Below are 12,273 nucleotides of genomic sequence, written 5' to 3' on the forward strand. Positions count from 1 at the left end.
AATATGCACCCCTTTTTGAATGACTGAATCTAACATGAATGGTTTTTACTTGTTGCCAACTTATGTGCCTTGAAATCCTGAGACATGTCCTTTCATGTTGAATTTTCCTTAGGAATTAAAGAAATCCTTAATAAATGTCTTGCAATTATAATCAACTTTAATTACTTGTTGCTATGGAGTTTTGCTTGGTTACAAATTCTTCATCTGCTGTTTCTAATTCAGCTCAAGTTTCTGCAGCTAAAGGGATATTTTGACTCTAATGAGAGAAAATACATAAATTTTTTAATAGTTTTAGTCTTTCTTCTAGCAATGGCTATCCAAGCAGTACCAAGAGAAGAAAGCAGAACAGGGTAGAGTGATATTTCATAAGAACTCTAGTACTGATCTTTTTTTTTTTTTTTTTTTTTTTTTTTGAGATGGAGTCTCACTCTGTTGCCCAGGCTGGAGTGCAGTGGTGCGATCTCGGCTCACTGCAAGCTCCGCCTCCCGGGTTCACGCCATTCTCCTGCCTCAGCCTCCCGAGTAGCTGGGACTACAGGCGCCCGCCACCACGCCCGGCTAATTTTTTTGTATTTTTAGTAGAGACGGGGTTTCACCGTGTTAGCCAGGATGGTCTCAATCTCCTGACCTCGTGATCCGCCTGCCTCAGCCTCCCAAAGTGCTGGGATTACAGGCTTGAGCCACCGCGCCTGGTCTCTAGTACTGATCTTAAGAAGAAAGATTTGGAATGGTTTGCCTTTTCCAGAATGGAAATTTTGCTGTAATAGCTTGAGAACAGGAGAAAAAAATATTTGTCAATAGGCTAATCCTAAAGCTTAAGCTACTAGTTGGAAAGCAGTGTCCCCACCACAAGTTTTGTGCTGCTTTTTCCTGAAGAAATTTTTTAAAGTTTCGTATGTGTCAAAACAATTTTGATGGTTTCATTCTACATTTAGTAGAGGAAAATAAAAATCATCTCCATACCAGACCAGATGAATCTAACAAAATCTTTTTTTTAAAAAGAAGGTATTGTATTAAATGAGAGCAGCATCAAACTGCAATCATGCATGGCCTTGTTGCAAACACTTACATCCATGCCACTCATGAGAGCTGAGCATTTGCCGTTGTACGTTCCTTGGTCTGCTGTTCTCTTCTGCCATGTAAGAGTAGGCCTTGGGCATGAAGGCTGAAGAATTTAGAGGTAAAGGGCCAACATTTTTTGAAACCTATTTTGAAATCATGGCTTTATAATGTGTCAACTTGACTAAGCTGAACTATGTTCCCAGGATTCCCTCTTCTGTATGTTTCTCGTTAGGTTGGACCACAAAAGACAAACGGGAGACTTTGAGGGCAGAGGGGAAGCCACAGCCATTTGGCAGTTCTAGTGCATCATCAAGGAGTACCTGGCTCCCCTCTCCCCCTCACCTGTTGGCAAGCATTCTGCCTTCCCCGGGACCTCCTCCAGCTGCTCCAGCTCCTGGGTCATGTGTGTGCTTTTAGCTTCATAAGGAGGGACCCGTGTCTTCCCCCTTCCCCTCACCTGTTGGTGTGAGTCAGCGGGGCCTGCAAGCATTCCGCCTTCTCTGGAATCCTCCTCCAGCTGTTCCAGCTCCTGGGACAGGTGTGTGCATTTATCTTCATAGGGAGGGACCCCTGGCTTCACTAGGCCACCCACTTCATCAGGGTTGGAAGCGACAAGAATGACGGGAGTCTACCAATGGTAGACTTACCTGCTCCCTGAAGACCAGTCATCTGTCCATCCAGGTGAAGGCCCAGCTCACACTAGTGGCTTCCAGCCTGCTCTTGGTCTCCCCCGTTCCACATCCATCTTGCTTTCTTGACTCTTGCTCTGTGAGCCTTAAGCTCCAGCATAAAACATGAAGAACAGCCTTGCAGATATGAAGAAATACAGATAAACAGTGACTCTGCTTTTCTGATTGAACCCAGCTGATACACAAGCCTACCTGCATATACAAATAAGAACATATTTATGTATGCATATTATATGTATATATATATATATTCATATATATTATATATATTCATGTTTATATAATATATACATTTTATTTTTGTATAAACATTTATATATTTATGCTTATACGTACAATCATAAACAAACATAAATGTATTTGAAATGTTAAAAGAAGTCAAATAAATCGTTAACAATTATTAAACCTAGATAGTGAGTGTGTGATTGTTTATTTTATTCTTCTTTCAACTTTTTCTTGTGTTTGAACTTTCCTATATAAACAATTTGGGAAAAGAAAGAATAGGTCTTAACAATAAGTAAAGCCTCCAGATCCTTAGTCCAAAGAGCTGTGGAGTAAAGTCTCAGCAAAAGTTTTTTTTTTCATTGAAATTAAATATCATTACATAAGTATTGAAGTGCCCACTAGGTGCCAGGCACTGTCCTAGGTGCTGAGGAGTGAATGGCAAGAAAATCATGAGTTCCCTGCTTCCTGCAGTTTATATTCTAGGGTTTCTCTAAATAGCCATGGTTCTTTGAAGTCTTACATTCTGGCTTCTCATGGCCATTCCTGGTATAAACCAAACATGCAAATGGTAGTAAGCAACCATAGATTTCCCCTGCTGTCTGAAGAGTAGCCATTAACTGTCTCTTTTGTTTCCAGTGGGAACCTATCATATGCTTGGCCCTGATTAACGAATAAGATGCCAGGACCTTTTTTGGACTATGGTCTTCCAGTTGTACCTGGACAGCAAAACTGACCTCAGTAGAGGAACTGTTGATGGCTTGGGGGTCCTTTTCAGTTGGGGACTAGCCACTGAGTTGCATATCTGGGCAGTGCTTTGTGAGGATTGTGGTTGGGGGCTGGTGGAGGTGTGATGCTGGATCACAGGTACCTGGACTCAGAGTTAAGGGGATGATGAGTGGAGACGGGCTGAAGACAAGCACAGGCTTCACAAGCTGAGATCCTCCTCTGTCAGCAAGGCTCGGTATGCCTGTTGTGACACATGTCTTTTGATGAAAGGTTCTAAATGTCTCAGATGACAGTATTTCAGGAGTGTTCTTTTGCTTTTTGGCAAATACAACATAGGAAAAGCAAGCTTTTGTAGTCTTGGAAGGGAAAGAATAAGTGGAAGATTACAATCTCAATATGCTTGAAACCATTTGCTTTCTATAAGCTCAAAAGTGGGGCAGGTTGTCACTTTTATTATCATCTGCCAGTGAATTGTCTCTATGCCAGCACTGTCCCTCTGTAATGATGGCATCAGCTTCTAGCTGTGGTGAACCTCTGGGCTGACTCTTGCTGGGCATCTCAGCACAAAGCCTCAAATGATGGGAATGAAAAAATACATATACATACGCACACATTAATTACACGTATGTATTGATTCACGTATTCGTCAGCAACTCTCTTGTTAAGCTGCATTTCCAGTTGTATGGACCCACTTCCTACTGGTAGTGCCATCACGAGGCATGCCACCATCTAATCAAAATCAATGTTGATGTGTTGTAGAAATGTTTTTATAACTGGTGTGCATTGATTCCAGTTGTCTCTTTATTCCTGAATAAAAGCAGGCAAGAACAACATTGCTTTAAGATGCCTATGGAAAATGTCAACTGTCAGACTGCTATTGTTCTTGCATTGCATTAGAAAGTATATTACTCTATGGTACTCTATGATCTTAAATAATGATAACCCCACCCATGACATTTCTGTTCTTATTATTATCTCAGAGGCCAGTAATAGCTGGCCTCTGAGATGACTGTCTGTGATCTCACCTTCTGGTATTTATGCCCTTGTGAAGGGCCCTCTACGCTGAGTCACAGTTGGCCCTGTGTGCCCCATAGAATATGGCAGAGGTGCCAGTGTGTGACTAAGGATAAGTCATAAAAGGAATTTCAATGCCCATCTTTGTGTCTTGTTCAAGTTTTCCATAGCTTTAATGATTTTTGTCTATTTGCTCTATAGCTTACTGAAAGAGTAGGATTGAAATCCCAGACTATAATTACAAATTTGCCAATTTCTTTTCATTTCTATCATTGTTTTGTTTATGTATTTTGAAGCTGTTACTAGACACACATGCATGTAGATTATTATGTCTTTTTAATCAATTCACTCATTTATCATTATAAAATGCTTCCTCTAAATCCCTTTTAATATTGCTGGTTCTAAAATTCTAAAATTCTTCGTCTATATTAATATAAGCACTCCAGGTTTTTTGATCGATATTTGCATTATATATATATATATATATATAATTTCCATGCAAATATATATAATGCAAATATATATATATCACACGTGTGTGTGTGTGTATTTCTATCATGCTACTTTCAGCCTGTCTGTGGCTTTATATTTAAAATGCATTTCTCTTAAACAACATGCCGTCGAATTTTATTGCTTTATTGATTCAGAAAAGGTTTTTAATTGATGGATATATGTTGCATTTCAACCAGAGAAGCAAAACCAGTAGGAGATACATAGTAAGAGATTTACTGTAAGAAATTGGCTTATGTGATTGTGGTAACTGGCTAGGCAAGTTGGAAATCATAGGGCAGGTCACTGGGAAGGGTGAACCGGAACTCAGGCTTGGTGGATGCTGCTGTCCACAGGCAGGATTTCTTCTTCATCGGAGAGGCTTCAGCTCTGCTCTTAGCCCTTTCAACTGACTGAATAAGGCCCACCCCGATTATCTAGGATAATTTCCTTTACTTAAAGTCAACTGATTACAGACTTTAATCATGTCTACAAAATAACTTCATAGCAACACCTAGATTCATGTTTGATTAAGATATTGTGAACTGTAGCCCACAGAAGCCAACACATCATTAGGCCATCAGAGTGAGGTTGATTACAAGCCATTTACATTAAATGTAATTATTAATAGAGTTGGGTTTAAATTTACCATGCTGAGATTTATTTTATATTTATTTCCTGTTTCCCTTGTAATTTTTCTGTATTCCCTGACATCTTTTGCATTGAGCACTTTTTATGGTAGTTATTCCTCTTCATGTTACTTTTTTAATGGTTTCTAAGGGATTTCCAGTATAATTTTTTCACTGAGTGATGAATTCTAGGTTGATTTTTTTTCTTTCAGCACTTTAAAAACATGGCTTTACTGTATTCTGATGTGCATAACTTTTCATGTTTCCTGTTTTCCTTGTCTTTGTTGCCTCTGTTTAAAGTGTCTGTTTTTTTTTGTTTTTTTTTTTTGAGATGGAGCCTCACTCTGTCACCCAGGCTGGAGTGCAGTGGCACGATCTCAGCTCACTGCAACCTCTGCCTCCCGGGTTCAAGCAATTCTCCTGCCTCAGCCTCCTGAGCAGCTGGGATTACAGGTGCACGCCACCACGCTCAGCTAATTTTTGTATTTTTAGTAGAGACAGGGTTTCACCATGTTGGTCATATCGGTCTCGAACTCCTGACCTCGTCATCCTCCTGTCTCAGTCTCCCAGACTGCTGGGATTACAGGCATGAGCCACCACGCCCGGCCCTAAAGTGTCATTTTTAGGAACAAGTTTTAGTGTTCTTTTTTTGGTCACTAGGTTTTAGAAATCTGGTTATGATGTGGCTTGAAATGGTTTGAAAGTTTATTTTACTGACCTTCTTGGATCTGAAGACTTACAGTTTTCATAAAGATTTGTAAAACATCAGATGTGGCCATTATTTCTTCAAATGTGTTCCCTGTATCTGCCCTTCCTCTCCTAGAACTCCATACAGTGTGTTAGAACATTTAATGGTATACACAGTCATGGATACTCTTGTTAATTCCGCCCATCTTTTTTCTGTTTCATTTTGAATAGTTTTTTTATTGCTTTGTATTCCCTTTCACTGATATCTTTTTCTGCAGTGTCTAATTTGCTGTTAATGGCTCTTCAGATATATTTTACTTTTCATCTCTAGAAGTTCTATTCGGGTCTTCTCATATGTTACATCTTTCACCTCATCATATTTATGTTTTCCTATACATTCATGAACATATGTGGGCTATTTATAACTGTTTTTAACATCCTCTTCTGCTGGTTTCATCATGTCTATCATTTCTGGCTCAGTGGCTAATGAGTAAATTTTTTTCATGCTTCTTTGTATGGTAACTTTTGTTGGACACAGAACATTGTTAATTTTTTGTTCTCAAGTGCTAGATTTTTTGAATTCTTTACTCATGTTTAATTTTGTTTTATCACTTAGTTAAGTTACTTGGAGTCAGATGTTTTAAGGCTTGCTTTTAAGCTTTGTTAGGGCTTGTTCAGTGCAACTTTTAATCTAGGTCTAGTTCCTAGCCCCACGAGGAAAGCAATTCTCTGAGGGTTTTGCCCATTGCCTCACGTATCACAAAGGCTTTCTGGATGGTGGGAACACAGACTATTTCCAGCTCTGGGTGAGCTCAGAGAATTGTTCTGCATTCTACTTTCTGGTGACTTTGTGCCAGACTCAGATAACTGCCTCTCCGGTATTCACAGATGAACTCTCAGCCAAAGATTTGAAGGCTCTTCTCTGGCAATCTCCAGAACTCTCACTCTCTCTTTGTAGCTCTCTCCTCTCCAGTATTTTGCCGTGAAAATTCTTGCCATCTTGACCAAACTTCAATTTCTTTTTCTCAACTCGGGAAGACTACCAGGCTCTGTTTGGATTCTCTTCCCTTTGCTGAATCTTGAAAACTTCTTCTAGACAGTGAGCTGGAGAAACCTTAGGGAATTATTTACTTGTCTTCTCTACAGGCCCCTGAACTTTTTAAATCACCCAGTTTATAGAAAACATTATTTTTACCATTCTCTAGTTGTTTAAGACAGGAAGGTCTCTGTTACTCCATCTTGGCCAGAAGCAGAAATGTCCATGTATTTGTTTTGAACAAAATAGAATATTGTCTTAAAACAACCTTTTAATATTTAAAATTTAACATCATAGAAAGAAGGAAAGAGACCCAATTATAAACAAAGGATAAACCTTAGAGTTACGTCTTACATTTCTAATTTTAACACAGCAATTGAAGTGTAAAATTCTCATAGGGTAATTACGTTAATAAACCATTACCCTTTCACAGTTTTAGCAGTCAAATTTTGTACACCAACAGAGTCCTTCAGGCTCCATGAATTTGGTTACAAATTCTGCTTGATAGGAACCTGTCTCAGGCCACTGAGCCGCGAGTCTATTTTTCCCCTTGAGATATGTAAGTATATTTCTAGGTAAATAAGAATTGGAAATGAGCCCCTTACCCTCACTCTAGTGATGGGCTAGGTCAGCCCAATATCTAATAGTGCTGATGACCCAATAACTTTCTTTCGAAGACCATCTAACAAACAGCCAGGATTACTTAGCTAGATAGCAACAGAAAAATAATTTGAGAGCTTCAAGTATATTGAACTTCTGGGATGAGGTTTTGCAATGAATCTGTAAAATTCTCACACATATTTGATTTTTTATATTACATATAATGACTCCTTTCATTTAAATATGGCTCTAATTTTTATCTTTTTCTCTAAGTTACCATAAAAATTAAAATTTTGTTTTATATACGCAAATGTTGGTTCTGTACACTGATTTTTACTGTTCTCTTAACACACCAACCACATCACTGCAATCATCACTCCTATGAAATACTTCTGTTTTGTAAAACAGTCGTATATGCAAAGTAACCCCCCAAAATGCTGAAGGAGCTGAGAGACCAAAGGGAAAGGTAGACAAATCCTGTTTGTCAGTATGGGATGATTCAGTGGGAGAACTTAGAGTTAGAAGTGTGGTCTTGGGTGGCCACAAGACAGGTAGATTGCCACACCATAACCCCCTAGACCCAGGGATTGTGTTTGGGGAAAAAGGATATGTGCTCTGGAAGGAATGTGTAGGTAGCTAAGGTATCACAGCCTATGATTTCTGCAACAACATCAAGGGTTGTTTGGAAGAAAACTTATGGTGAATAGGTGTTCCTGCATAAAGAGTAATTTATCAACAACATTGTGGACGCATTCCCAGACTTGGGGTTAGTTAGAAGTGACACGGCAGATTAGCATTTAAGATTAAGTCATTCTTGTCCCAGTATCCTCCTTTTTGATATTTCAACTCAACTGGGAAGGTTATTTTTATTTCAAAACCCGTCAGAAATTAATTTTGGCATAACCCCTTTACTCCTTCCAAGCTTCTTTGAAACTTTCATCATTTCTCTGAAATTATAACAACAGTATTTTTGTTTCCTTTGAAAAAGAAAATCCCTCATTTCACTTTGAAGCATATTTTTAAAAGTGTGTAACACTCACATGGTAAAAATATGATAATTTAAATTTAGACAAATGTCTATAAACTCGTATCACTGAGGAATTGTTTAGTACATTTGTTTCACAAACTTCCAGTACTTCAAATACTTAAAAATCTACTCAATACTTACTGCAATGTAAATCACGTCTTATAAAAATTGACAATTTGGGAGTGATTGCTATTTTCCTATGCAAGATCCATTTTCTTGTCCTTTTTTAAGAGAACCAGAGAAATAACCCTCATGTTAGCTGGTTGGAATAAAGACTACATTTCCCAACTGCCCTTGCATGTGGGTAAGACTATGTGATTAAGTCCCAGTCAATGCGACATAAGCAGAAGCATCGTGTGGGACTTTTGAGAAACTCCTTAAAGTCAACTGGCCCCACTGGGAGCTGTGTCCTCTTTTGGCTTCTCTTCTTTCTCCTTCTTCCTCATAGCCTAGAATTCAGATTGATGGAGCTCCAGTAGCCAGCTTGCACGATGAAACAAACATGAGAATGGAAACCATACATTTGAAGGGTAGAAAGAGAGAAAGAGCTTGGGTCCTTGATGACTCTGGAGCTACTTTATCAACCTTGTGCTGACCTCTTGCTTTCTCTTAAGGAAGAGAGAAAATCTTCTATTTTGTTTTAGCCACTATTTATATATATGTGTGTGTGTATATATATGTAGGTATACACACATATATGTATATATACATATACATATATGTGTGTATGTGAGTATATATGTATATATGTATATATACACACACACACATATACACACACATACACACATATATATACACACATATATATACGTCTCTATATATATACATGTGTGTATATGTATATATGTACACACATATATAGACATATATACACACATATATAATATACTGGCTAAAACATATATATATATATACACGCGCGCGCACACACACATATATATATATATATAGAAAGAGAGAGAGAGAGAGAGAGATGGAGTTTCATTCTTGTTGCCCAGGCTGGAGTGCAGTGCCATGATCTCGGCTCACTGCAACCTCCGTCTCCCAGGTTCAAGTGATTTTCCTGCCTCAGCCTTCTGAGCAGCTGGGATTACAGGTGCCTGCCACCACGCCCAGGTAATTTTTTTGTATTTTTAGTAGAGATGAGGTTTTGCCATGTTGGCCAGGCTGATCTTGAACTCCTGATCTCAGGTGATCCACGAACCTTGGCTTCCTAAAGTCCTGGGATTACAGGCGTAAACCACGGCGCCCAGTCTATTTTTTTGTTATGTATAACATAAACTAATCCTAAGTAATACAACAATAGTGATATCATTTTGTAAATAATTCAAATCCTCAAAAACCTCAAACTATATGCATAAAAATACACAGATATATTATAGGTGTAGGTACATATATTTATGTATACACATACACATATGCATGGTGATCATATGCATACAGTGATTGGCATTTATTTCAGGAAGTTTGCTAAGACTCCTTTGTATTTGCATAGCCTGGTATTTTGCCCGTTCTATCACAGGCCATGCCACATTTTATCAAAATGAATTTTGATTTTTTGTAGAAACACTTTTATGATTGGTAAAAATACTTTTATCATTATTTTGTTTACCTATTTATTAATGAAAAAATAGCAACATTGCTTTTAGTAAAATAGCCATAGAAAATATAAAGTACTAGATTGGCTGCTGTTAATTCATTGCACTAAAAGATATATTATTGTGTGTTATCTTATATGCTTAGATAATGATGATCCCACCCATGATATCTTAGTCCATAGTGTTCTGTAATAACTAGCTACAAGATGGCCCTTAATGATTCTCATTTCTTATGCCATTTTGTATCCCCACCCACACTGAATTGGTGCTGGTTTTTTGTGCCTCATAGTATGTGGCAGAAGTGACAATGTGTGAACTCTGGGGCTGGGACATAGGAGGTATTTCAGGTTTCACCTTGCTCTCTGGGGTCACTTGCCCTGGGGGAGGCTAGCATCAGGTTGTGAGGACACTCAAATAACCCTATGGTGAAGTCCACATGGGGAGAAGAAGACTTGCCAAAACTGGCCTGCCAGGCATATGAGTGAGCCATCTTGGAATTGGATTCTCCAGCCCCCATCAAGCCTTCAGATGATGGCAGCTCCAGTTGAAATCTGACTCAGCTCTGTGAGAAACTCAGAGCCAGAATCATAAAATCAAGCTGCTCTTGAATTGATAACCCACAGAATCCAAGAGAGATAAAAAATGACCGTGGTTACTTTAAGCCACTGTGTTTTGTGGTAATTTGCTACACAGCATTAGTAAATAAATAGATATGCTATGATTGATTATAGAACTTTGGATATTTTCATAGAAGTCAAATTGAGCTCGTCATTAGAGCTCTTTCTTCTCCTTTAACCTTTGGTAAATTTCTAATAATTCACAAAAGGTTTTTTTTTTCTTTTTTTGGGAAAACAAAAACTTATTACTGGCAATCACAGGTTTGCAAGAAATAAATATTTTCAACTCTAATTTTCAGGTATATTTTATCCTTTCTTGAAACTTATTTTGAGTGAGTAGATAATAATTTATTAGCTACAGTTTTATTTTAAAGAGCTGTAGTCCAAAATTATTATTATTTCAGTTATTTCAGGCATTTTATTTCTAATTTCCTGAAAATTTTTAGAACTGTTTTTCCAGATAGAAACTCCTTGTATCATTAAGTAGATTTTTTACACGACTGATTTTCTTATTGACGTAATGGTAGACATGAAGAAATGTAAAAACGATGCATCCTTGATAACTATATTCAACCTATTGAAAATCTGAAATTCAAAGTTCTTCGACATCTTACAATTGGCCTTGAATTGTTTTCTATGTTCTGATTTAATTGTTACCCATGGCCCAAATACCCTATCTCCACGTGTTCTGAGGTGTAGATTTGGGGTCTGTGCTCTGGATTTAATCCCCATAGACCCCTGGCTAGGAAGGAGGAGTCTGAGCCTTGCTCTAATGTACAGGCTCCCAGGATCCAGGTGATACTTTCAGACTGCCTGGATGGGAGGCTCGATCTTTCTAGTTTATTCCATGCCTATGTGAAGGCCCCCGGCAGGTCCTATGGAAGGAATCACAGGTGACATGAGCCGAAAACTGCATTCAAGTCTCAGGTAAAAAGTAAGCTCTCCACTGAGGGGCCTGAAGGCAGGTGGACAGAGCGGGTAAGTGGTGTCTGTTCTGATAGCAAGAAATCCCAAAGTCTGTGATTCTTTGGTGACATATGGCAAGGATTTTTAAAATGCAGAGAGGCTTTTACAAGGCCAGGTTCACCGTGCAGATGGATGGAAGCCAAGGGAGGTCTCTTTCCTTTGGATACTTCTTGCCCATTGAAGCATCTCAATTTGGCACACGGTCTGTGATTTTTCTCACCATGGAAATCGTCTCTGTGGAAGAGCTCTGTGGTAACAGGGGCAGAGCTGATCTTGCTCAGAGACCCTTGAAGAGCTGCAGCTTGTTGTGCATAAGGGACCTGTCTCCAGGTGGAAGGAGGAGGGTTGCTCACTGGTGATGGTGGCGGTACACATAGAATGAGACCCACTGGCTTTGGAGTTAGATGGATCTGGAGTTAGACCGAGCCTAATTCACCAACTATGATGCTTTGGAAAAATTTACTCAGACTCACTATATCTCAGTCTTCTCATTCTATAAAAGCAGAATAATAAAACTTCCCTCGAAGGGTTGTTGGGACTCAGTGACTTCCGCCCAGCCCTTCACCCCACAATGGGTGAGTGCTCAAGAGATGAAGGCAATTATTCTTATCATCCAATTAACTCTAGATGTGCATTTAGGTTGTGGGTGATAGCTGGCATAGCTATCTTCTCCTCTGCTCTCCCCCGGGTCCCCCAGGCCACCCCGGTCTCAAACTTGAGGCAAAGACCCAAAGAAACCTCTGAAGGAAGACACCTGGGCATAAAGTGAAAAGATTCTTGCAGAAGCCGTTTTCCATTGTCAAAGACCAGAGAGCAAGCAAAGGAAGGGGGAGGCTGCTGGAAAGAGGAAGAAGGCAAAATACTCCCAGCCCCAAAGCAAGAAAGACCTTCAGGTTGTCCCAAGA

This window comes from Pan paniscus, chromosome 13 (assembly GCF_029289425.2).
Source record: "Pan paniscus chromosome 13, NHGRI_mPanPan1-v2.0_pri, whole genome shotgun sequence".
NCBI classification, from domain to species: domain Eukaryota; kingdom Metazoa; phylum Chordata; class Mammalia; order Primates; family Hominidae; genus Pan; species Pan paniscus.